Source organism: Pseudophryne corroboree, chromosome 5 (assembly GCF_028390025.1).
Source record: "Pseudophryne corroboree isolate aPseCor3 chromosome 5, aPseCor3.hap2, whole genome shotgun sequence".
In the NCBI taxonomy this organism is placed as follows: domain Eukaryota; kingdom Metazoa; phylum Chordata; class Amphibia; order Anura; family Myobatrachidae; genus Pseudophryne; species Pseudophryne corroboree.
In genome coordinates this window covers 461,290,623-461,315,715 of record NC_086448.1, presented here as the reverse complement: position 1 = coordinate 461,315,715, position 25,093 = coordinate 461,290,623, and the positions used below count along the sequence as shown (strand labels likewise).

The 25,093-nt window shown below is 46.8% G+C and overlaps 2 long non-coding RNA genes across 3 annotated transcripts in view; both read right to left on the bottom strand.

Annotated features, from left to right (window-relative positions):
• Window positions 1–25,093, bottom strand: part of LOC134927870 (uncharacterized) — a 259,760-nt gene that overhangs the window by 138,423 nt on the left and 96,244 nt on the right. The gene's annotated exons all lie outside the window — the stretch shown is intronic.
• LOC134929126 (uncharacterized) lies at window positions 12,496–14,411 on the bottom strand. 2 transcript variants are annotated; one of them, XR_010178303.1, is made up of 4 exons: window positions 13,897–14,411; window positions 13,512–13,639; window positions 12,918–13,254; window positions 12,496–12,660 (listed from the first exon to the last, which is right to left on the bottom strand). It is a non-coding gene; the product is annotated as an uncharacterized LOC134929126 (long non-coding RNA). The 2 variants fall into 2 exon arrangements; XR_010178304.1 differs by having other exon boundaries at window positions 12,918–13,045.

Genomic DNA, 25,093 nt, shown 5'->3' with positions numbered 1-25,093 from the left:
CCACCACGTTGTTTTTGCGTTTCATCTGTCCGAAAAATGGTAAGTATATATATCAAATTTCATCACAATCTGAAACGGTCAGTCTAATCTAATAATCTGATGTATATTTTATATTGTACACATTGATCACAAAAAGTATTTGTAAACAATATTTGCAGTTTTTCCTTCAGGGATTAACACAAAAAGTGCTTGGGGCTACTATCTTGTGAGCAAGCCACGTAAAACTGCTCACAGAAGCAGCTGGTCCCGACATCTACACCTGCAGCCCTGAGCATTTGTCTCTGTGACAGTACAATGATAAGCAATAATCTACAGTTTTCTATTTTACTTTTTTTTAATGCAAACCACAAAATCCAATTCAAGGGGCAATCAATCTCACAGTCCGTCTAAATTCACTTTATCCAAACAAATATTATCTTGTAGATCCCAAATCCATTGCTAATTAACCTACACTAACACTGAAAGGGTGCAAGTGACATGACCAGCGACTATATGATATGTAGTATTTGTCTTGGCGAGTTACTGGATTGACATATATACTGCAACTTTATGAGTCAAGATAAGCTGCCTGATTTGTGCTTCATATATAAGAAGATTTTCCTGTGAAATAGATCTTGAGATATACACTATATGGACAAAATTATTTGCCCACACCTTTTAATTATTGAATTCACGTGTTTCAATCAGACCCATTGACACAGGTGTATAAAATCAAGTACCTAGCCAAGAAGTCACCATTTGCAAACATTTGTGATACAAAATGGGTCGCTCAGAAGAGCTCAGTGACTTCAAGCGTGGTATTGTGATAGGATGCCACCTTTGCAATAAGACGATTCGTGAAATTTCATCCCTGCTGGATATTCCACGGTCAACTCTAAGTGATATTATTAGAAAGTGGAATCATTTAGGAACAACAGCCACAAAGCGGAAGACCATGTAAAATCAGTCAACGAGTTTGGAACTTCCACTGACATTAATGTAAGCACAAAAACTGTGCAACAGGAGCTTAATGGAATGTCCAAGCAGCTGCATGCAAGCCTCACATCACCAAGGCAATGCTAAGCTTCGGATGGAGTGGCGTAAAGCACACATAGAGTGGAATGTGGTGCAGTGGAAACGTGTTCTGTGGAGTGACAAATCACGCTTGTCTGTTTGGCAGTAAGATGGGCGAGTCTTGGTTTGACTGATTCCCAGAGAATGTTACCTGCCTGACTGCATTATGCCAACTGTAAAGTTTGGTGGAGGAGGGATAATGGTATGGGGCTGTTTTTTGGTGTTTTGGCTAGAACCCTTATCTCCAGTGAAGGGCAATCTTAATACTTCAGCATACCAAGGGGGATATTCAGTTAGCCCCGGTAATTTACCAGGGCTAATCGTCCCGCCGGGGGCTATCTAATTAGCCCCTATAAGCCATCACGAGTGGCGGCTTATCGGGGGTTACCTGATGGCTGCACCTGACAGCTCCCGGTGCAGTGCTGCAGTTCCGGCTCCCTCCGGTCACATGACCGCTCCCCATGGGGAGATGGGGGATTCGGGATGTGGCACTGCACCGGCTTCCCCACTGGGGATTTTGTTTTGCCTGTAAAAAAAAATTAAGGAAACATCGGAAAGAAGTGACCTGATGTTAATTCACTCGTAATTGGATATCCACCAAGACTTTTTGAACAATGCTATGCTTCCAACTTTGTGCCAACAGTTTGGGGAAGGGCCTTTTCTATTCCAACATGCCCCAGTGCACAAAGCAAGGACTACTGTATAAATACATGGTTTGATGAGTTTGGTGTGGATGAACTTGACTGGCCTGTTTGGAGCCCTGACCTCAACCCCATTGACCACCTTTGGGATGAACTGGAACAGAGTGCCTGACCTCATAAATGCTCTATAGAATAAATGGGCACAAATTCCCACAAAACACTTGAAAATGTTGTGGAAAGCTTTCCAAGAAGAGTGGAAGTTGTTTTTTTCTGATGTATTTGAATATAATGTCATGACAGTCCCTGTTGGTGTAATGGTCAGGCGTCCGAATACTTTTGTCCATATAGTGTGTTTCATTTATAGAATTGTTGATAATTCATATGGTAATTTTTTGTGCGTGCTACAAAACATTTTGTGTTTTTGCCATTGGAAATAGTTAAAGTTAAATGAGGTTGTACTTTCACATTATTACATGGATTTGTTCAGCAGACAGGAACTAGGAACCTGTATCCTAAGCAGAAATTCAATAGCAGCCAAAGTCCTGCAGCAATTATTTACTAAACAATTCATTGTATATTACTGTTTTCCCAGCAGGTTGTACTACTTCTAACCATAGGTAATCAGCACTGTTATACTTGGATGTACTTTTCAGAGTTTTAATAAACAGCAAAAGTCAGAAATGTACTTGTCATGGCTAATTACAGAAAAGCAAATCCGAATCCATAAACAAAGGTGAATAAAATGTGTTCTGCCCACACTATAAACTCCTCTGATTTAACTTTGACAGCATAACCTATAGTATATTATTTTTCAATAAACCAATCTAGATGTGAAGGTTTGGAGAATGGTGTTTATTGGAGTAATAGGAGTGTATAATTGGATACATCCCAACTTTCCCGATTACAGTGGGACAGTCCCACTAATCGGACACTGTCCCCCTGTCCCACCTATGAGAGTCCCGTGGGCAGGGGGTAAGTTGGGGTGGCTTTGATAACCCGCTGCTCTGCAAAGCAGCAAGTGATCCCTAAAGAGATGTTTACCTATGCGCACGTATCGGCTGGAAGGCTACTAAAAATTGGGTGGTGCTCCCTTCGCCCCGGAAAGACAGGCAAGCCATCTAGAGCCGGCCGCAGCCCCCCGTACCTCCCGCAGCAGCGCCCATGAAAGTGGGTGGTCTGGGAAGATTAGTGATGCGATTCGCTGTGAATTGCACAATCATAGCTCGCCCCTGCTTTGCAATGCTGTAATGTGGGCATTGCAAAGCGGTTTAAGTGGCCGCAATGTTGCAATCGCATCTCCACGCCCCCAGACAACCCCCTTTTCCAGAGCCCCGCCTACTGTTTAGGTAACCTGGCTGCTCCCTCCCGGTAGGAGCATCCTGAAAGTCGGCAAGCCTGCTGCACAGTATCTGTTCAGTGCAGGGAAGTGAGCCGGGGGCTGCCCAGGTGCTTGTGAAGTGCTAGCCAGGCCCCCATAATACATATAGGCTCGTACCATGATGTCACACCCACTCAACCAATGTCACGCCCTCTCCCAACTGAGGCCATGCCCAGGGGAAGCAAAAGTTGAAAGGTATGTAAATGTAATGGTAAACCTGAATGGTGTACACAAGCAACAGAATACCACTATAACGTGAAAGGCGAGGCGATCACAGAGACCTCCTTTCGGGATCCTGGCAGTCACAATACCTGTCAGACTGTGAAATGCTGCCGCAGGAATACCGGCGCCACAGGCTTTATGGGTATCCATCGCAGCGAGCCCGCAAGGGGCTTTCTAGCACTCGCCCCGCTGCTGGCATACTGGTGGCCAGGATCTCGCTGTTGGGATCATGACAGCCGGGATCCCAGCCATCGGTAAAACGTATATGTATTCCTATGATAGATGATGTCTCCAGTGCCCTCTACTCAGGGTGCTTTGGGAACTATGGAAGCCTGTAAAGTTCAGAATTACTGTGGGCTATTATCAGGCAGATCCAGGGGCGGAACTCTGGGAGGCAGTGGAGTCGGCTGCCGCCGGGCTCCTGACCTCAAGGGGGCACACCTCCTCCACTGTCTCCCACTGCCTGACCGCTCACCGCGCTGCTGCTGCTGCTGTCTGTGAGGGGAGGAGAGCGCAGCGTGCGCCTCTGCCCCTCACTCTCCGGCCGCGACGTCACGCTTCAATTCAGCGCCGGTCCGTGAGCCAATCAGCTCGCGGACCGGCAGCTAAGGCTGCTGGTCCGCGAGCTTTGATTGGCTCATGGACCGGCGCCTAATTGAAGAGATACACAGCCGCCGGAGAGTGAGGGGCAGGGGAGGCGCACGCTGCGCTCTCCTCTCCTCACAGACAGCAGCAGCAGCGCGGTGAGCACCACTGGGGAAGAGGGGGGTCATGTATATCTGGCACTGGGGGCATTGCTGGCACTGTGGGGACATGAATACCTGGCACTGGGGGGCATATCTGGCACTGTGGGGACACTGACATTGGGGGCATAGCTGGCACTGTGGGGACATATATATCTGGCACTGGGGGGATAGCTGGCACTGTGGGGACACTGGCATTGGGGGCATAGCTGGCACTGTGGGGACATATATATCTGGCACTGTGGGGACATGTATATCTGGCACTGGAGGCATTGCTGGCACTGTGGGGACATGTATACCTAGCACGTGTCACAGCTGGCACTGGGGAGACATGTATATCTGGCACTGGGGGGGCATATCTGGCACTGTGGGGACACTGGCATTGGGGGCATAGCTGGCACTGTGGGGACATATATATCTGGCACTGTGGGGACATGTATATCTGACACTTGGGGGACATGTATATCTGGCACTGGGGGGCATATCTGGCACTGGGGACACTGGCATTGGGAGCATAGCTGGCACTGTGAGGACATATATATCTGGCACTGGGGGCATAGCTGGCACTTTGGGGACATAGATATCTGGCACTGGGGGCAGAGCTGGCACTGTGTGGGGACATGTATATCTGGCACTGGGGGCATATCTGGCACGGGGGCATAGCTGGCACTGGGGGGACATGTATATCTGGCACTGGGGGCAGAGCTGGCACTGTGTGGGGACATGTATATCTGGCACAGGGGGCATATCTGGCAATGTGAGGACACTGCATTGGGGCATAGCTGGCACTTTGGGGACATATATATCTGGCACTAGGGGCATAGCTGGCACTGGTGGGAAATGTATATCTGACATTGGGGGGGACATGTATATCTGGCACTGGGGGGTCATGTGTATCTGGCACTGTGAGGCGGGTGGTCTTCAGTATGCCGGCTGTCGGGATCCCGGCGCACAGTATACCGGCGCCGGAATCCCGACAGCCGGCATACAGACACTTATTTTCCCTCGTGGGGGTCCACGACCCCCCTGGAGGTAGAATAAAATAGCGTGGCGCGCATAGCGCGCCACCGTGCCCGCAAGGGGCTCATTTGCGCTCGCCACACTGTCGGTATGCCAGCGGTTGGACTCCCGGTGCCGGTATGCTGGTCGCCGGGAGCCTGACCGCCGGCATACCCTACTACACCCCTGTGAGGCATATATGTATCTGGCACTGTGAGGCATATATGTATCTGGCACTGTGGGGCATATATGTATCTGGCACTTTGGGGCATATATGTATCTGGCACTGTGGGAACATATGTGTATGTGGCACTGTGGGGACATATGTTTCTGGCAGTGTGGAGGCACCCATTTTTTGACAATTTTATATGTATGTGGCACTGTACTGAGGCATTATATGTATTTGGCACTGTACAACATGACAAAAGGTCATACTCCTACAAACGTCATAACGAAAGGTGTGTGCACAAAATGGGGTGTGGCTTTGTGAAAACTAGGCCACGACACCATTTTTGCACGCGCATGGTACTGACTCTTGTCCTTGACTACAGATCTTTTCTGGCTCTTTGCCTCTGACTGGTTGGCCACCCCTGTCCTAGTATATACAGAGAGCTGGCTGTGGCTACAGCTAGGGGGAGCTCCAGAACGCAGCACCTGCCAGGCCCTTCCAGATGAGGTGGCCAAGTGATGCTCTCTGTTCTTCCGTTGGGCTGATAGCAGCAGGTAGGCACTGGCAGCACTTGCCTCAAGCTGCACTGTGGGGGTGTGTGTAGTTGGAAAGGGTAGGGGTGCTGGGGGGTCTTTAATGAATGTTGGCAGCACTGTGTTTTATGTGTGCATGTTTAAGTTAGGTGTGTGTGTGTGTGTGTGTGTGTGTGTGTGTAAGTGAAGCCAGCATGGGTTTGTTTTTGTTTGTGTGTGTGTTTTTAAGTGAAAGAGGAGTGTATGCATGTAAAGGAGACGCGTGTGTGTGTGTATGTGTGTGAGAGACATACGTGTGTGTGTGTGTGTGTGTGTGTGTGTGTGTGTGTGTAAGTGAAAGAGGAATGTTTGTGTGTTTAAGTGAAGGACGCGTGTGTGTGTTTAAATGAAGGAGGCGTGTGTGTAAGTGAAGAAAGCATGTGTTTGTTTTTGTTTGTGTGTGTGTGTGTGTGTGTGTGTTTTTTAATGAAAGAGGCGTGTGTGCGTGTAAGGGAGATGTGTGTGTGTAGGTGTATGTGTGTATAAGTGAAAGAGGCATGTTTGTGTGTTTAAGTGAAGGAAGCGTGTGTGTGAGAGTTTAAATGAAGGAGGCGTGTGTGTGAGTTTAAGTGAAGGAAGCATGTGTAAGTGAGAGGCGTTTGTGTAAGTGAGAGGCGTGTATGTGAGAGGTGTGTGTGTAAGTGAGAGGCATGTGTGTAAGTGAGGATTGTGTGTGTTTAAGCGAAGGAGGTGTGTGTGTTTAAGTGAAGAAGGCATGTGTGTGTTTAAGCTAAGGAGGCGTGTGTAAGTAAGATGTGTGAGTGTAAGTGAGAGGCGTGTGTGTGTTTAAGTGAAAGAGGTGTTTGTGTGTGTGTGTTTAAGTGAAAGAGGCGTTTGTGTGTTTTTTATATATATACTGTATATCGGCACACCACTGTGCCAAAGCATCTACATTGTGACACGTTGTTGGGTGAGGGAGTACTGTAGGTGTGCTATAAAGGTATGCTGGTGTCTATTTTATTGTGATGACTGACTTGGAGTGCCGTCCACTTTGTATGTGTATCTATATTACTATTGGGAAAGGCACCTGAGCACGCTACTACTGTTCAACATGAGTGCCGGATAGCTACATATGAAGGGTGTGTGTGTATACAGTATCTAGGGGGGCACCAACATTTATCATGCCTCCGGGCGACTGGGGCGAACTTACGCCACTGGGCAGATCACTAGGTGTAATACAGAGAAAATGTATACAACAAACATATGCTGAAAGGCATGACTTAATGCTTAATAAATGTGCCTGCATTTACACTTACATACCTCCCAACTGTTCCGATTTTCACGGGACAGTCCCGTTTTATTGGGCACTGTCCCGCTGTCCCACCCGCAGGCCGCAGTGTCCCATGTTGGAGGGGCAGATGGGAGGCTCCCTATCTCTCACTAAGCAGAGCAGTGCTTCAATGCGCAGGAGTCCCGGTTTGGTGATCATAAATGTTGGAATGTTTGCATTTACTCTGCAAACATATATGTTTTTATCATTCAGTTAAACATAGTTGTTAACTTTCTAGCTTCCCCCTTCGGAAGGAGGCAGCCAGGTAAGAACAGCAGGGTCTTGCTGTGGCGTGGATGGGCAAAGTGAGAATGTGGTAGACATGAATGCTCTTCCAGGCGGCTGAGAGCACCACCGAAGTTTCAGGAGTCTCCGGCCATTCTGGGAGAGTAGGCAACTAGTTATAGGGGTATATGCAATTCCGGACGAATTGCGCCTTTTTTTCGACCGTTTTAGGATTCAACAGTACTCGACAGCCGAAACCCTCCACCCGGGACCATGAATTCGACATATTCAATACATAACTCATTCGACACTCCCCTTGTCGAATAACGGACCAATCGTCGAGTAGTGGGCGTCCTGGATTCGACTTCCCGCCGTTTGGAGCCCTTTATAGGGATTGTTTGCTGCGTGCTCAGCAGCCATTTTGTGAACCTACAGAGAGGTGTGTGGAGGTGCAGAGCTAGCATATTGGTTGTTGTTTGCTGTGGTATCGTTTGTACACCCAGCAGGCTTTAATCCAGGACGGACAGGATACCTGTTACCCCGGAGGAGAGTCGTTTTTGGAGTGATTTCTACATTTGTAGGTATGTACCACATGTGGTCTGGCGTTGCATGTATGTGTTTGTGTAGTGGGGGGGTGCCATGAGGTGTACATGTGGCATTGCTTTGGGGTGTTTGGGGTATGTATATGTGTGCAGGTATGTGTATATAGCTCCTGTTTGGATTGCTGCAGGTCCTGCTTGTATCGCTGCATGTTTTTTTTTTTTTTTTGAGTTTTGTGTTTGGGGGTAGTTTTTCACGTTTTTTTTCATAAAATGTTTTTTTTTGTCATGCTTTTGCATTGTTGTACCTCCAGCATGTGCAGGGATGCTTTTTGGCTTGTTTGGGGTGACTTTGAGTGTGTCGGTATCTGCCATGTGGCCGACATGTGTTGTCGTTTGCTTCCAAAACATGTTTTTTTGCTCCTATTTTAGCCCTGGTGCATCCTTGCACATGCTGGAGGTACTTTTTGGCTTGTTTAGGGTGACTTTGAGCATGTCGGTATCTGCCATGTGGCCGACATGTGTTGTTGTTTGCTTCCAAAACATGTTTTTTTTGCTCCTATTTTAGCACTGGTGCATCTCTGCACATGCTGGAGGTACTTTTTGGCTTGTTTGGGGTGACTTTTGAGTGTGTCGGTATCTGCCATGTGGCCGACATGTGTTGCCGTTTGTTTCCAAAACATGTTTTTTTGCTCCTATTTTAGCACTGGTGCATCCCTGCACATGCTGGAGGTACTTTTTGGCTTGTTTGGGGTGACTTTGAGCGTGTCGGTATCAGCCATGTGGCCGACATGTGTTGACGTTTGTTTCCAAAACATGTTTTTTTGCTCCTACTTTAGCACTGGTTGACCTCCAGCATGTGCAGGGATGCTTGTACGGGGGTTTGGCTTGTTTGGCTGAGGTTTTTTCAATTTTTCAAAAAAAATTTTTGTTCTGTTTGGTCCTGCTTGAGCACTGGGGTCCCAGCAGCATGACGTGTGGTTGCATGTAATTATGTAATGTGTGTTAAATTTGTAAAATGATTTTTTTCTTTTTACAACAGAGATGTCCAGGGACAAGCGGCCCCAATCCCCCCCTTCCCCCACCCCTCAGAAGAATTTTCCCTGCACAGCGATGAGGAGTGGGAGCCGGCCCAGGAGGAGGATACGACCGACCAGGCATGCAGTGACCAGCTGCGGTCCTCAAGGGACCAAAAGGGAGAAGCAAAAGAAAAAGAAAAGGCCTAGAAAGGTAAATACTGTCAACACCTGCAGACACAATAGCATCTAACTTGACACACCCTAGTTTGCGCACTGCCATGCACACCTACAGGTATCTTTGCGCACTGCCAGGGATACTGACACACTCACAGGTACATACCGATCTTATTAAATGCATGTTTTTTTTTTTTATCCCTAAAGGCAAGAAGCCAGCCAGGGGATCAGTCGGAGGAGGAAGCCTCTGGTGAAGACGCAGGACAGAAGAAGCCGCGTGGACCCAGATACACTGAGGCGGAAAACTGTGCCCTAGTGGATGGCGTCGACAGGTCCTACGACATTCTGTATGGACCAAGGGCACAGACCACAGCAGCTAAGACCAAGCGAAACATCTGGGATGCCATTGCGAGCCAAGTCACTGCAGTATCTGGAAACCGCCGGAGCACCAGAAACTGCATGAAGCGGTACAGTGATTGCCGCAGACAGACCAAGAAGAAGATGGGGATTCAGCGCCGACATGAGACAGCTACGGAGGTGGTCCGGCTCTCAATCTGAAGTGGCTACCCTGGAAGAACGTTATTAAAAGGCGCATGAACCCTGTCATGGTCCAAGGAGTTCGTGGAGGTGTGGACTCAAGCCGTCCTGCTGGCTTTCCCGAGGAGGAAGAACCGCCTAGAAGACGGAAGACGGCGGGAGACAAGCAGTCCAAAAGGAGGCCTGATGGTAAGAATACATTCAGATGAGCTGTACTAAATCCTTTTTTTTATTTTATTTTTTATTTGCTAATGTGTTTGTTCTTTTTCCCCAGACACGCCTGCACAGAGGACATAACCTCGCCAGCGCGCGGACCATCACCTGCGCAGCAGGCATCGGCAGCAGCGCGCGGACCATCACCTGCGCAGCAAGCATCAGAAGCGCGCAGATCATCACCTGTGCGCCACACATCGTCAGCGCGCAGAAAGTCACCTGCGCGCCAGACATCGTCAGCGCGCAGACCATCACCTGCGCGCCAGACATCAGCACGCAGAACGTCACCTGCGCGCCAGACACAGTCGGCGACCACACCACCAGCTGGGCGCCAAACTACATCTCCTGCGCGCAGGCCATCTCCAGCTCGTCATCTCTTCAGGAGCTTTGGGACTGTGACCGAAGAGCCTCAACAAGACACTACCCTTGTGGACCCATCACCTGGACTGTTTGAGTCAACAGGGTTAACGGACGAGACTTTTCTTGGGTTTGAAGACAGCCGTGCAGACGTATCCAGCCATACCCTTGAAAAAAGTCTCCAGAATTGAGGACAAGTGAAGCTCCTGGAGCAGCGGCACCACAGGTCGGAGAAGGTTTTTTTTTTTTTTTGGGGGGGGGGGGGGGGGTCGCCATTTTTGTTTAGTTTATTAACTTTATTTTATTTTTTTCTTCTTTTGCATACAGAGGTGCCACGGACCAGCAGCGGACTTGCGTTGGGGATTGGTCCCTTCTTCAGGCCGGATCTCCTACAGGATTCGTCGGACGAAGAGGTGGAAGTGCAGCAGCCCGCTGTTTCTACATCCCTGTGTGAGTAATTATCAAATTGTGAGCCTTCAAACAAATGTATGAATGTGTATACTAATTTCTAATTTTCTTTTCAGCTGCACAAATGCAATTGGTGGCAGACGTACAGGAAGGGCAGGATCCCTCAAATGTTCAGAGGGTACACACCCTGGCAGCAGAGATGAATGTCCGCCAGGATAGTTTTCGGGATGTCGTTGGAACCAGACTGGACGCCATTGAGAAGACAATGGAGAAGATGGCAAACGGTCTGGTTGAAATGCAAAAGGCTCTTGCCGACAGCACGGCAGAAACGCAAAAGACCAGATGAGAAGATCACAGGGAGACTATGGACATCCTTCAAGTTCTGGCCACATCCATCAACCGGCTGGTGGATAACACATCATGCCTGGCACACAGCGTTGACAACATGTCGGAGAGCCAATGACATTCGGCAGCCAGTCACCAGATCATCGCAACCACACTGCAGATGATGTACGATTAGCTCCCAGAGCCAGCTCATCAACACGCTGGTGAACCACCACATCCGCCATCACAAGCCACACGGACGCCTCCTGCCCTTCCTCCACCACCATCCTGGTATGGACGGTCACAGCTGTACCAAGAATATACAGGGATGTACCCCACCTACCAGATGCCTCCACCACCAACACCGGCCGTATCATCTACACCAGCATGGCCACCGAGGCCAAGTCAACGCACTCCACAGCTGCCCAGGGCATCGACGCCCCATCAGGAGGAAGAAGAGGATCCGTACGGACAACCACCATAAGCCCGGTCGTATTGTTTTATTATTTACTCTTTTATGTATTTCATGTTTCCCTTTCTCCCCCTCCCATTAGTTTTTTTTTCTTCTTACTATTGTTTTATATTTGTGTTGGGCTCCCCCACCCCCGACCGGATACTACCAAGGAGCTTTATGTCTAGGCATACATGCGCGGGCATGTATGCGGGCGCGTGTGGTAACTGATGAAAGCTCCTTGTGGTTACATATATGATGGGCCAAAGAGCTATTCTGATACCATTTTTTTTTTTTTTTAAACAAACTCCTTTTTGTATTGATGTAAATTAGGCTTTCACTGTTGTGTGAATGTACTATTCACTAGTGTTTGTTTTTGGCTTCTTCATAGGATTGGGCGGAAAATTTAAGTGGACGGCGTAGTTCGTGTTGTGCGTACCAAGGTGAGTAAAGCCATGTTTCAATGTACTGTATATATTCAAGAAACTTTGGACCGCCTGCCCTTGGGGAACAACACAGTCCAGCAATGGGTCATGCTGGACTGCGTGGTTCCACAAGTGCAGGCATGTCAAAGTGCTGAACACTGACACCACTCTGCCACTTTGGACCGCCTGACCTTGGGGAACAACACAGTCTAGCAATGGGTCATGCTGGACTGTGTGGTTCCACAAGTGCAGCCGTGTCAAAGTGCTGAACACTGACACCACTATGCCACTTTGGACCGCCTGCCCTTGGGGAACAAGACAGTCCAGCAATGGGTCATGCTGGACTGTGTGGTTCCACAAGTGCAGGTGTGTCAAAGTGCTGAACACTGACACCACTCTGCCACTTTGGACCGCCTGACCTTGGGGAACAACACAGTCCAGCAATGGGTCATGCTGGACTGCGTGGTTCCACAAGTGCAGGCGTGTCAAAGTGCTGAACACTGACACCACTCTGCCACTTTGGACCGCCTGACCTTGGGGAACAACACAGTCCAGCAATGGGTCATGCTGGACTGTGTGGTTCCACAAATGTTCTTGGGAAAGGAATGAACATGGCATCATTAGTGTCTTTACTTAATATGGAATTTCTTTTTTTTTTTTTTTACAGATATCTACACAAGAAAAGAATGTAAAGAAGAACAAACACTACTTTTTTTGTTTTATTACATTTTTTTTAATACAAAAGAAAAATACAATTATATTTCTTCAATAAATTTTTAAAATGATAAGTTTTGTGTGTTACTTTAAATTATTAGTAAATAAAATGTAAAATATGGCATTTCAGAGATGCAGTGGTATTGTGTTAGGTTGCCCATGGTACATCAGGGGAACTGTCGTGTCCCTTCACATCCACACAACTTGGGAAGGATACTCCGCAAGACCTGTGGAAGAGAATCGTATGAGGTTCCAGGTATTTGTGTCATCCAAAGACAAGGTACAAGCAGGTTACATCGGCCTTTGTTCCAAATGCAACCCTCCGGCACTTGAGAAACTACACATCCAAGCATTCCCTGACACAGCGTAAGCATTGCTGTGTCAGGGCATGATTGGATGTGCAGTTTTGCAAATGCCGGAGGGCTGCACTTTGGACATGCCGGGTTTACTTGGTCAAGAGGGAGTTTTGGGCAATATATCTCACCTGAGGGGGGTTGTCTGCTACATGGCGGAGGTTCAGGTCCACATCACAAGTAGGTCGCCCATGGTACAGTAGGGGAACTGTCCGGTCCCTTCACATCCACGCAACTTGGGAAGGATACTCCGCAAGACCTGTGTAAGAGAATTGTATGAGGTTCCAGGTATTTGTGTCATCCAAAGACAAGGTACAAGCAGGTTACATCGGCCTTTGCTCCAAATGCAACCCTCCGGCACTTGGAGGAGGTTCAGGTCCACATCACAAGTAGGTCGCCCATGGTACAGCAGGGGAACTGTCTAGTCTCTTCACATCCACGCAACCTGGGAAGGATACTCCGCAAGACCTGTGGAAGAGAATTGTATGAGGTTCCAGGTATTTGTGTCATCCAAAGACAAGGTACAAGCAGGTTACATCGGCCTTTGTTCCAAATGCAACCCTCCGGTACTTGAGAAACTACACATCCAAGCATTCCCTGACACAGCGTAAGCATTGCTGTGTCAGGGCGTGATTGGATGTGCAGTTTTGCAAATGCCGGAGGGCTGCACTTTGGACATGCCGGGTTTACTTGGTCAAGAGGGAGTTTTGGGCAATATATCTCACCTGAGGGGGGTTGTCTGCTACATGGCGGAGGTTCAGGTCCACATCACAAGTAGGTCGCCCATGGTACAGTAGGGGAACTGTCCGGTCCCTTCACATCCACGCAACTTGGGAAGGATACTCCGCAAGACCTGTGTAAGAGAATTGTATGAGGTTCCAGGTATTTGTGTCATCCAAAGACAAGGTACAAGCAGGTTACATCGGCCTTTGCTCCAAATGCAACCCTCCGGCACTTGAGAAACTACACATCCAAGCATTCCCTGACACAGCGTAAGCATTGCTGTGTCAGGGCGTGATTGGATGTGCAGTTTTGCAAATGCCGGAGGGCTGCACTTTGGACATGCCGGGGTTACTTGGTCAAGAGGGAGTTTTGGGCAATACATCTCACCTGAGGGGGGTTGTCTGCTACATGGCGGAGGTTCAGGTCCACATCACAAGTAGGTCGCCCATGGTACAGCAGGGGAACTGTCCGGTCCCTTCAAATCCAGGCTGGTTCCTGCAAATCGGGAAGGATACTCCACAAGACCGCGGAAGAGAATAAGGAGGTAATTTGATAGTGTTTCCTCCACCCTGGGAAAGAACAAAAGGTGCCAGCAACACTGCGCATATACACAGGTTACTCAGACAACATGGAGTTTTGGCCAATACATCTCACCTGAAAGAGTGACTCTAACATGGTGGTGGTTCAGGTCCACATCACAAGTAAGACGTCCATGGTAGAGTGGGGTAAACTGGTCCAATACTGGAGTGGCTTTGCAGAAGTGTATCCTGGGTAAAACTGTTGAATCATGGGTACATTCCCCTCAGCAGAGTGAAGAAAAAAATATTATTTTTAAAAATCTATTAAAAAATACTTGTGGATCAAAAATTGACAAACCAAGTAGATAATCCCTTCAAATATAAATAGATATGCTATTATCAATCCAAAAAGCTAAAAAAAATATGTTTTAAATTTTTTTAAACAGCTCTCGCCAGCAAAGTGAGGCGGAATTAAATTGACGAAATTACTGTCGAAAAGCACTGTTGTCGAATCGACATTCTTCAATTGAATATACTTTTGTCGAAAAGCCGCATTTTGACCATTGCAGACATGTCGAATTTTGAAAATGTCGATTTGCAAAAAGTCGAATCTGAAACGGCAGGAATTTTGACGAAAAGTACTGTATTGCATTGTCGAATCCAATTCGACAGGTTTTTTTTGTCGAAAATGCCCCGTTTTTCGACTTTTTCTAGAATTCGACCGCAATTGCATATACCCCATAATAACTACATAAATAATATGCCCCAATCACTAGTACTATACTGTCCTTTCTCTCCGTGACATGCTCTGTTATCATTACTGCCCCATCTCTTGTACTGTAATGCTACATATTTTTGTGAGACTTTATGGAGGTTATGGAGGAGCCCATTAGAATATAACTTAATTAGAACTATGATTATGTGTGTACAAAACACAGACTTGTCTTTGATATTCAACATTGTTAATTTCATTTTCACATTATGAGATGTGGGTTTATTACAATGAAGAAAGGATAAGTGTAAGATAACTTTATATATAGAAGTGTAGTCATTAGTAACGCTGTATAATATGTACTGTACATGTTAGAGTTTCTTTTAGCTTAATTATTTCAAGCTATAAGTTACAATTGAATCCCCCAGAAGGGTAGTGGTAGCGTTGGTGGTTTCGGGCAATGATCTGTAGATTGTATAGTGAATATATGCGTTTGCGAATAATTAACCTAATTATTAAATATACATGACTTGTAATTCTTACTTCATTTCTTCCACATTAGTATATTTGATTCCTTTCTGAAAGTTCTAAACCACAAAATAAGAATATCCTAACCTACACACCTCTGTTATACGCAGGCTTGTGTTCACTCATCAGACTCCACAATAGGACCTAGCTAGAATGCACAAATCGGAAGTGATAACATGTGAGAGTGTGTGCTTGGTGCTAAACAGATAGAAATGAGACTGCAATATAAAGAGGGCGGTGTGAAGAAGTGTTCTGGATGAACTCAAAATGAATTGAAACTATTGTGAGGGCCACCTACTGCCTTATTGAGGTCTCCGTTCAGGATCACTCAACAGCATTCAGCTTGGAGTTGAAGGGATTCGGAGTTCTAAGTAGAGATGAGCGCCTGAAATTTTTGGGGTTTTGTGTTTTGGTTTTGGGTTCGGTTCCGCGGCCGTGTTTTGGGTTCGAACGCGTTTTGGCAAAACCTCACCGAATTTTTTTTGTCGGATTCGGGTGTGTTTTGGATTTGGGTGTTTTTTTCAAAAAACACTAAAAAACAGCTTAAATCATAGAATTTGGGGGTCATTTTGATCCCAAAGTATTATTAACCTCAAAAACCATAATTTACACTCATTTTCAGTCTATTCTGAATACCTCACACCTCACAATATTATTTTTAGTCCTAAAATTTGCACCGAGGTCGCTGTGTGAGTAAGATAAGCGACCCTAGTGGCCGACACAAACACCGGGCCCATCTAGGAGTGGCACTGCAGTGTCACGCAGGATGGCCCTTCCAAAAAACCCTCCCCAAACAGCACATGACGCAAAGAAAAAAAGAGGCGCAATGAGGTAGCTGTGTGAGTAAGATTAGCGACCCTAGTGGCCGACACAAACACCGGGCCCATCTAGGAGTGGCACTGCAGTGTCACGCAGGATGTCCCTTCCAAAAAACCCTCCCCAAACAGCACATGACGCAAAGAAAAAAAGAGGCGCAATGAGGTAGCTGACTGTGTGAGTAAGATTAGCGACCCTAGTGGCCGACACAAACACCGGGCCCATTTAGGAGTGGCACTGCAGTGTCACGCAGGATGTCCCTTCCAAAAAACCCTCCCCAATCAGCACATGATGCAAAGAAAAAGAAAAGAAAAAAGAGGTGCAAGATGGAATTGTCCTTGGGCCCTCCCACCCACCCTTATGTTGTATAAACAGTACATGCACACTTTAACCAACCCATCATTTCAGTGACAGGGTCTGCCACACGACTGTGACTGATATGACGGGTTGGTTTGGACCCCCCCCAAAAAAGAAGCAATTAATCTCTCCTTGCACAAACTGGCTCTACAGAGGCAAGATGTCCACCTCATCTTCACCCTCCGATATATCACCGTGTACATCCCCCTCCTCACAGATTATCAATTCGTCCCCACTGGAATCCACCATCTCAGCTCCCTGTGTACTTTGTGGAGGCAATTGCTGCTGGTCAATGTCTCCGCGGAGGAATTGATTATAATTAATTTTAATGAACATCATCTTCTCCACATTTTCTGGATGTAACCTCGTACGCCGATTGCTGACAAGGTGAGCGGCGGCACTAAACACTCTTTCGGAGTACACACTTGTGGGAGGGCAACTTAGGTAGAATAAAGCCAGTTTGTGCAAGGGCCTCCAAATTGCCTCTTTTTCCTGCCAGTATAAGTACGGACTGTGTGACGTGCCTACTTGGATGCGGTCACTCATATAATCCTCCACCATTCTATCAATGTTGAGAGAATCATATGCAGTGACAGTAGACGACATGTCCGTAATCGTTGTCAGGTCCTTCAGTCCGGACCAGATGTCAGCATCAGCAGTCGCTCCAGACTGCCCTGCATCACCGCCAGCGGGTGGGCTCGGAATTCTGAGCCTTTTCCTCGCACCCCCAGTTGCGGGAGAATGTGAAGGAGGAGATGTTGACAGGTCGCGTTCCGCTTGACTTGACAATTTTGTCACCAGCAGGTCTTTCAACCCCAGCAGACTTGTGTCTGCCGGAAAGAGAGATCCAAGGTAGGCTTTAAATCTAGGATCGAGCACGGTGGCCAAAATGTAGTGCTCTGATTTCAACAGATTGACCACCCGTGAATCCTTGTTAAGCGAATTAAGGGCTCCATCCACAAGTCCCACATGCCTAGCGGAATCGCTCCGTGTTAGCTCCTCCTTCAATGTCTCCAGCTTCTTCTGCAAAAGCCTGATGAGGGGAATGACCTGACTCAGGCTGGCAGTGTCTGAACTGACTTCACGTGTGGCAAGTTCAAAGGGCATCAGAACCTTGCACAACGTTTAAATCATTCTCCACTGCGCTTGAGACAGGTGCATTCCACCTACTATATCGTGCTCAATTGTATAGGCTTGAATGGCCTTTTGCTGCTCCTCCAACCTCTGAAGCATATAGAGGGTTGAATTCCACCTCGTTACCACTTCTTGCTTCAGATGATGGCAGGGCAGGTTCAGTAGTTTTTGGTGGTGCTCCAGTCTTCTGTACGTGGTGCCTGTACGCCGAAAGTGTCCCGCAATTCTTCTGGCCACCGACAGCATCTCTTGCACGCCCCTGTCGTTTTTTAAAAAATTCTGCACCACCAAATTCAAGGTATGTGCAAAACATGGGACGTGCTGGAATTTGCCCATATTTAATGCACACACAATATTGCTGGCGTTGTCCGATGCCACAAATCCACAGGAGAGTCCAATTGGGGTAAGCCATTCCGCGATGATCTTCCTCAGTTGCCGTAAGAGGTTTTCAGCTGTGTGCGTATTCTGGAAACCGGTGATACAAAGCGTAGCCTGCCTAGGAAAGAGTTGGCGTTTGCGAGATGCTGCTACTGGTGCCGCCGCTGCTGTTCTTGCGGCGGGAGTCCATACATCTACCCAGTGGGCTGTCACAGTCATATAGTCCTGACCCTGCCCTGCTCCACTTGTCCACATGTCCGTGGTTAAGTGGACATTGGGTACAGCTGCATTTTTTAGGACACTGGTGACTCTTTTTCTGAGGTCTGTGTACATTTTCGGTATCGCCTGCCTAGAGAAATGGAACCTAGATGGTATTTGGTACCGGGGACACAGTACCTCCAACAAGTCTCTAGTTGGCTCTGCAGTAATGATGGATACCGGAACCACGTTTCTCACCACCCAGGATGCCAAGGCCTCAGTTATCCGCTTTGCAGTAGGATGACTGCTGTGATATTTCATCTTCCTCGCAAAGGACTGTTGAACAGTCAATTGCTTACTGGAAGTAGTACAAGTGGGCTTACGACTTCCCCTCTGGGATGACCATCGACTCCCAGCGGCAACAACAGCAGCGCCAGCAGCAGTAGGCGTTACACGCAAGGATGCATCGGAGGAATCCCAGGCAGGAGAGGACTCGTCAGAATTGCCAGTGACATGGCCTGCAGGACTATTGGCATTCCTGGGGAAGGAGGAAATTGACACTGAGGGATTTGGTGGGGTGGTTTGCGTGAGCTTGGTTACAAGAGGAAGGGATTTACTGGTCAGTGGACTGCTTCCGCTGTCACCCAAAGTTTTTGAACTTGTCACTGACTTATTATGAATGCGCTGCAGGTGACGTATAAGGGAGGATGTTCCGAGGTGGTTAACGTCCTTACCCCTACTTATTACAGCTTGACAAAGGGAACACACGGCTTGACACCTGTTGTCCGCATTTCTGGTGAAATACCTCCACACCGAAGAGCTGATTTTTTTGGTATTTTCACCTGGCATGTCAACGGCCATATTCCTCCCACGGACAACAGGTGTCTCCCCGGGTGCCTGACTTAAACAAACCACCTCACCATCAGAATCCTCCTGGTCAATTTCCTCCCCAGCGCCAGCAACACCCATATCCTCCTCATCCTGGTGTACTTCAACACTGACATCTTCAATCTGACTATCAGGAACTGGACTGCGGGTGCTCCTTCCAGCACTTGCAGGGGGCGTGCAAATGGTGGAAGGCGCATGCTCTTCACGTCCAGTGTTGGGAAGGTCAGGCATCGCAACCGACACAATTGGACTCTCCTTGTGGATTTGGGATTTCGAAGAATGCACAGTTCTTTGCTGTGCTGCTTTTGCCAGCTTGAGTCTTTTCATTTTTCTAGCGAGAGGCTGAGTGCTTCCATCCTCATGTGAAGCTGAACCACTAGCCATGAACATAGGCCAGGGCCTCAGCCGTTCCTTGCCACTCCGTGTCGTAAATGGCATATTGGCAAGTTTACGCTTCTCCTCCGACAATTTTATTTTAGGTTTTGGAGTCCTTTTTTTTCTGATATTTGGTGTTTTGGATTTGACATGCTCTGTACTATGACATTGGGCATCGGCCTTGGCAGACGACGTTGCTGGCATTTCATCGTCTCGGCCATGACTAGTGGCAGCAGCTTCAGCACGAGGTGGAAGTGGATCTTGATCTTTCCCTAATTTTGGAACCTCAACATTTTTGTTCTCCATATTTTAATAGGCACAACTAAAAGGCACCTCAGGTAAACAATGGAGATGGATACTAGTATACAATTATGGACTGCCTGCCGAGTGCAGACACAGAGGTAGCCACAGCCGTGAACTACCGTACTGTACTGTGTCTGCTGCTAATATAGACTGGTTGATAAAGAGATGTCTATGTAACTATGTATGTATAAAGAAGAAAGAAAAAAAAACCACGGTTAGGTGGTATACAATTATGGACGGACTGCCTGCCGAGTGCAGACACAGAGGTAGCCACAGCCGTGAACTACCGTACTGTACTGTGTCTGCTGCTAATATAGACTGGTTGATAAAGAGATGTCTATGTAACTATGTATGTATAAAGAAGAAAGAAAAAAAAACCACGGTTAGGTGGTATACAATTATGGACGGACTGCCTGCCGAGTGCAGACACAGAGGTAGCCACAGCCGTGAACTACCGTACTGTACTGTGTCTGCTGCTAATATAGACTGGTTGATAAAGAGATGTCTATGTAACTATGTATGTATAAAGAAGAAAGAAAAAAAAACCACGGTTAGGTGGTATACAATTATGGACGGACTGCCTGCCGAGTGCAGACACAGAGGTAGCCACAGCCGTGAACTACCGTACTGTACTGTGTCTGCTGCTAATATAGACTGGTTGATAAAGAGATGTCGTAGTAGTATGTATGTATAAAGAAGAAAAAAAAACCACGGTTAGGTGGTATATACAATTATGGACGGGCTGCCGAGTGCCGACACAGAGGTAGCCACAGCCGTGAACTACCGCACTGTACTGTGTCTGCTGCTAATATATAGACTGGTTGATAAAGAGATAGTATACTCGTAACTAGTATGTATGTATAAAGAAAGAAAAAAAAACCACGGTTAGGTGGTATATACAATTATGGACGGGCTGCCGAGTGCCGACACAGAGGTAGCCACAGCCGTGAACTACCGCACTGTACTGTGTCTGCTGCTAATATAGACTGGTTGATAAAGAGATAGTATACTCGTAACTAGTATGTATGTATAAAGAAAGAAAAAAAAACCACGGTTAGGTGGTATATACAATTATGGACGGGCTGCCGAGTGCCGACACAGAGGTAGCCACAGCCGTGAACTACCGCACTGTACTGTGTCTGCTGCTAATATAGACTGGTTGATAAAGAGATAGTATACTCGTAACTAGTATGACTATAAAGAAAGGAAAAAAAACCACGGTTAGGTGGTATATACAATTATGGACGGGCTGCCGAGTGCCGACACAGAGGTAGCCACAGCCGTGAACTACCGCACTGTACTGTGTCTGCTGCTAATATATAGACTGGTTGATAAAGAGATAGTATACTCGTAACTAGTATGTATGTATAAAGAAAGAAAAAAAAACCACGGTTAGGTGGTATATACAATTATGGACGGGCTGCCGAGTGCCGACACAGAGGTAGCCACAGCCGTGAACTACCGCACTGTACTGTGTCTGCTGCTAATATATAGACTGGTTGATAAAGAGATAGTATACTCGTAACTAGTATGTATGTATAAAGAAAGAAAAAAAAACCACGGTTAGGTGGTATATACAATTATGGACGGGCTGCCGAGTGCCGACACAGAGGTAGCCACAGCCGTGAACTACCGCACTGTACTGTGTCTGCTGCTAATATAGACTGGTTGATAAAGAGATAGTATACTCGTAACTAGTATGTATGTATAAAGAAAGAAAAAAAAACCACGGTTAGGTGGTATATACAATTATGGACGGGCTGCCGAGTGCCGACACAGAGGTAGCCACAGCCGTGAACTACCGCACTGTACTGTGTCTGCTGCTAATATATAGACTGGTTGATAAAGAGATAGTATACTCGTAACTAGTATGTATGTATAAAGAAAGAAAAAAAAAACCACGGTTAGGTGGTATATACAATTATGGACGGGCTGCCGAGTGCCGACACAGAGGTAGCCACAGCCGTGAACTACCGCACTGTACTGTGTCTGCTGCTAATATATAGACTGGTTGATAAAGAGATAGTATACTCGTAACTAGTATGTATGTATAAAGAAAGAAAAAAAAACCACGGTTAGGTGGTATATACAATTATGGACGGGCTGCCGAGTGCCGACACAGAGGTAGCCACAGCCGTGAACTACCGCACTGTACTGTGTCTGCTGCTAATATAGACTGGTTGATAAAGAGATAGTATACTCGTAACTAGTATGTATGTATAAAGAAAGAAAAAAAAAACACGGTTAGGTGGTATATACAATTATGGACGGGCTGCCGAGTGCCGACACAGAGGTAGCCACAGCCGTGAACTACCGCACTGTACTGTGTCTGCTGCTAATATAGACTGGTTGATAAAGAGATAGTATACTCGTAACTAGTATGACTATAAAGAAAGAAAAAAAAAACACGGTTAGGTGGTATATACAATTATGGACGGGCTGCCGAGTGCCGACACAGACGTAGCCACAGCCGTGAACTACCGCACTGTACTGTGTCTGCTGCTAATATAGACTGGTTGATAAAGAGATAGTATACTACTAATATTATATATACTGGTGGTCAGGTCACTGGTCACTAGTCACACTGGCAGTGGCACTCCTGCAGCAAAAGTGTGCACTGTTTAATTTTAATATAATATTATGTACTCCTGGCTCCTGCTATAACCTATAACTGGCACTGCAGTGCTCCCCAGTCTCCCCCACAATTATAAGCTGTGTGAGCTGAGCACAGTCAGATATATATATACATTGATGCAGCACACTGGGCTGAGCAGTGCACACAGATATGGTATGTGACTGAGTCACTGTGTGTATCGTTTTTTTCAGGCAGAGAACGGATATATTAAATAAAACAAACAACTGCACTGTCTGGTGGTCACTGTGGTCGTCAGTCACTAAACTCTGCACTCTCTTCTACAGTATCACAGCCTCAGGTCAATCTCTCTCTCTCTCTCTCAACCCTAATCTAAATGGAGAGGACGCCAGCCACGTCCTCTCCCTATCAATCTCAATGCACGTGTGAAAATGGCGGCGACGCGCGGCTCCTTATATAGAATCCGAGTCTCGCGAGAATCCGACAGCGTCATGATGACGTTCGGGCGCGCTCGGGTTAACCGAGCAAGGCGGGAAGATCCGAGTCTGCTCGGACCCGTGAAAAAAACATGAAGTTCGTGCGGGTTCGGATTCAGAGAAACCGAACCCGCTCATCTCTAGTTCTAAGTCCATCCTTTATACCTAATGCTACGAATCATCTTGGTTCTGAATATCCTCATCTTTAGACATAGGTTGTGCCGTCAGAAGGGCTTTTTTTCCACTCTTTTTGACGTTCATGAGAACGTCAAAAACAGTCTCTACCTCATGAGCCTGATGAGGTAGAGAACAAGATTCCCAAATCAAGGAAAGTGTTTATAGTATATTACACACTCACATCTATCTATTTAGTGCCAAGTGTACACTGCCACATAGTATCGCAAAATGACAATGTACATGACTATTTTGTTATTTTTGTTTTGTGAAAACCTGCCCATTACTTCAAAGCATAGGAAGAATGAATATGGGCAAATTAAGTAAGCATGCATAAATATTTGTACCTTTAATAGTCTATACACTGTGATTATTTCTTCCTAACAATATATAGCTTTAATATGATTCTCTGCTTCACAACAACTAATATTGTAAGCAAAACTTACATAGGATATTAATTCTGCATTATGCTGTGAAAGTTCACACTTTTCAATTGGGGAACTTGTCAGAGCTGTAGCTAGACTTTTTGGTGCCCTGTGCCATAAAGAGAATTGGCGCCAACACCCCCCATTTTTCCAATAGTGCATATGGCGAATGCCCTTGTGGGGAAGGGGCATGACAAAATTGATTCCAGAAAAAGCCCATGCTACTGTATAATATCCCCTCCCACATTTTAAACATCATTCATGCACTTAACTTGAGAGCTCATTGTTATTCAGTTACAATACCATTTATTAAATAACATATTTAAATACACTGCCATACCCAGGATTCAAACCCATAGCCTGTTGTATTCCAGTCAAACACCCTACTTACTGAGCTATTTGGATCCTGCATAAAAACCATGAGATTTTTAACTATATGAAGCTGCTTGCACTTTGTAAAAAAAAAAAAAAGCAGCATTGAGTTGAGCAAATCTATGTAGTGTGCAGCCACACATCCAATCCCTTGCAGCCACACACTACTTAGATATTCTCAACTGCAATGCTGATAATTTTCACAAAGTACAAGGTAACAGGCACTGGCGTTTCTATAATGAGTGCAATGGGTGCGGTGCACACGGGCCCCTGGGTCCAGGGGGCCCACACCGCACCCATTGCACCCATTTTAATACTTACCTTTCCAGAGTCCAGCGCCGGGAGCTGCAATCGCAGCGAAAATCGCCCCCAAAATGTCCGCCGCGCATGCGCGGTAGCCATGCTTCCGGAGATCTGCACATGCGCAGTAGACTCTGGCACAGTGCCGGAGTCTACTACGCCGTCTACAGCGCCGTGCAGAGGAGGGGACCCACCCGGAGGTGCACACGGGCCCCCTCCTCTGTAGAAACGCCCCTGGTAACAGGGATACCATCAGGGGGTGCTGGGGGCACATCTATCCTGGGCCCAGCCTCTCTGACTGAGAAGGGAGGGCCTGGGCTGCTAATGCCATCATCCACCCGCGGCAGCCATGCCCGTCCATTCGCCCATCATCATCCACAGCACTGTATTGAAAATGCCCCTTACAAAATGGCCGCTGCCTCAGAGGAGACAGTTATTAAAGATTTTAGAGTAGGCACCTCTAGTATCTTTAATAACTGTCTCCTCTGAGGCAGCGGCCATTTTGAGAGGGATGTTTTCAGTAGTTTTAAATTGAAGCATGCAGGCGTGAACAACTGCAGTGGGGGGGAAGGGGGGGGGGGACAATCTCCTGACAATGAACAGAACCCCTGACAATGAGCAGGTACTATTATAATAACTGTGTGGGGCAAGGGCATTACTGTGGGGGCATAATATTGTGTCAGAGGCATTACTGTGGGGACTTAATTTGGTGCAAGGGGCATTATATGGTGCTGCTCTGTATGAGCATAGGAATGTCATTTTTTTTACATATATATCTATATTTTTTATATATATATATATATATATATATATATATATATGATTTTGTGAGAGTGTTTTGTGTGTGTGAGATTGTGTAGTTTTTTATTTTATTTATTAGTGTTAACTGTTTTCTGTTGTGATGGAAGAGGAGAGTAGAAGCAGGAGACCTGAGGATATGGGGTCGGATGTTTAGGATGTGTCTGTGTAGCAGCCTGTGGATGACACAGAGGGGGATGAGGATGATGATGAGGCGTCGCTGTGAGTAAGACAAATAG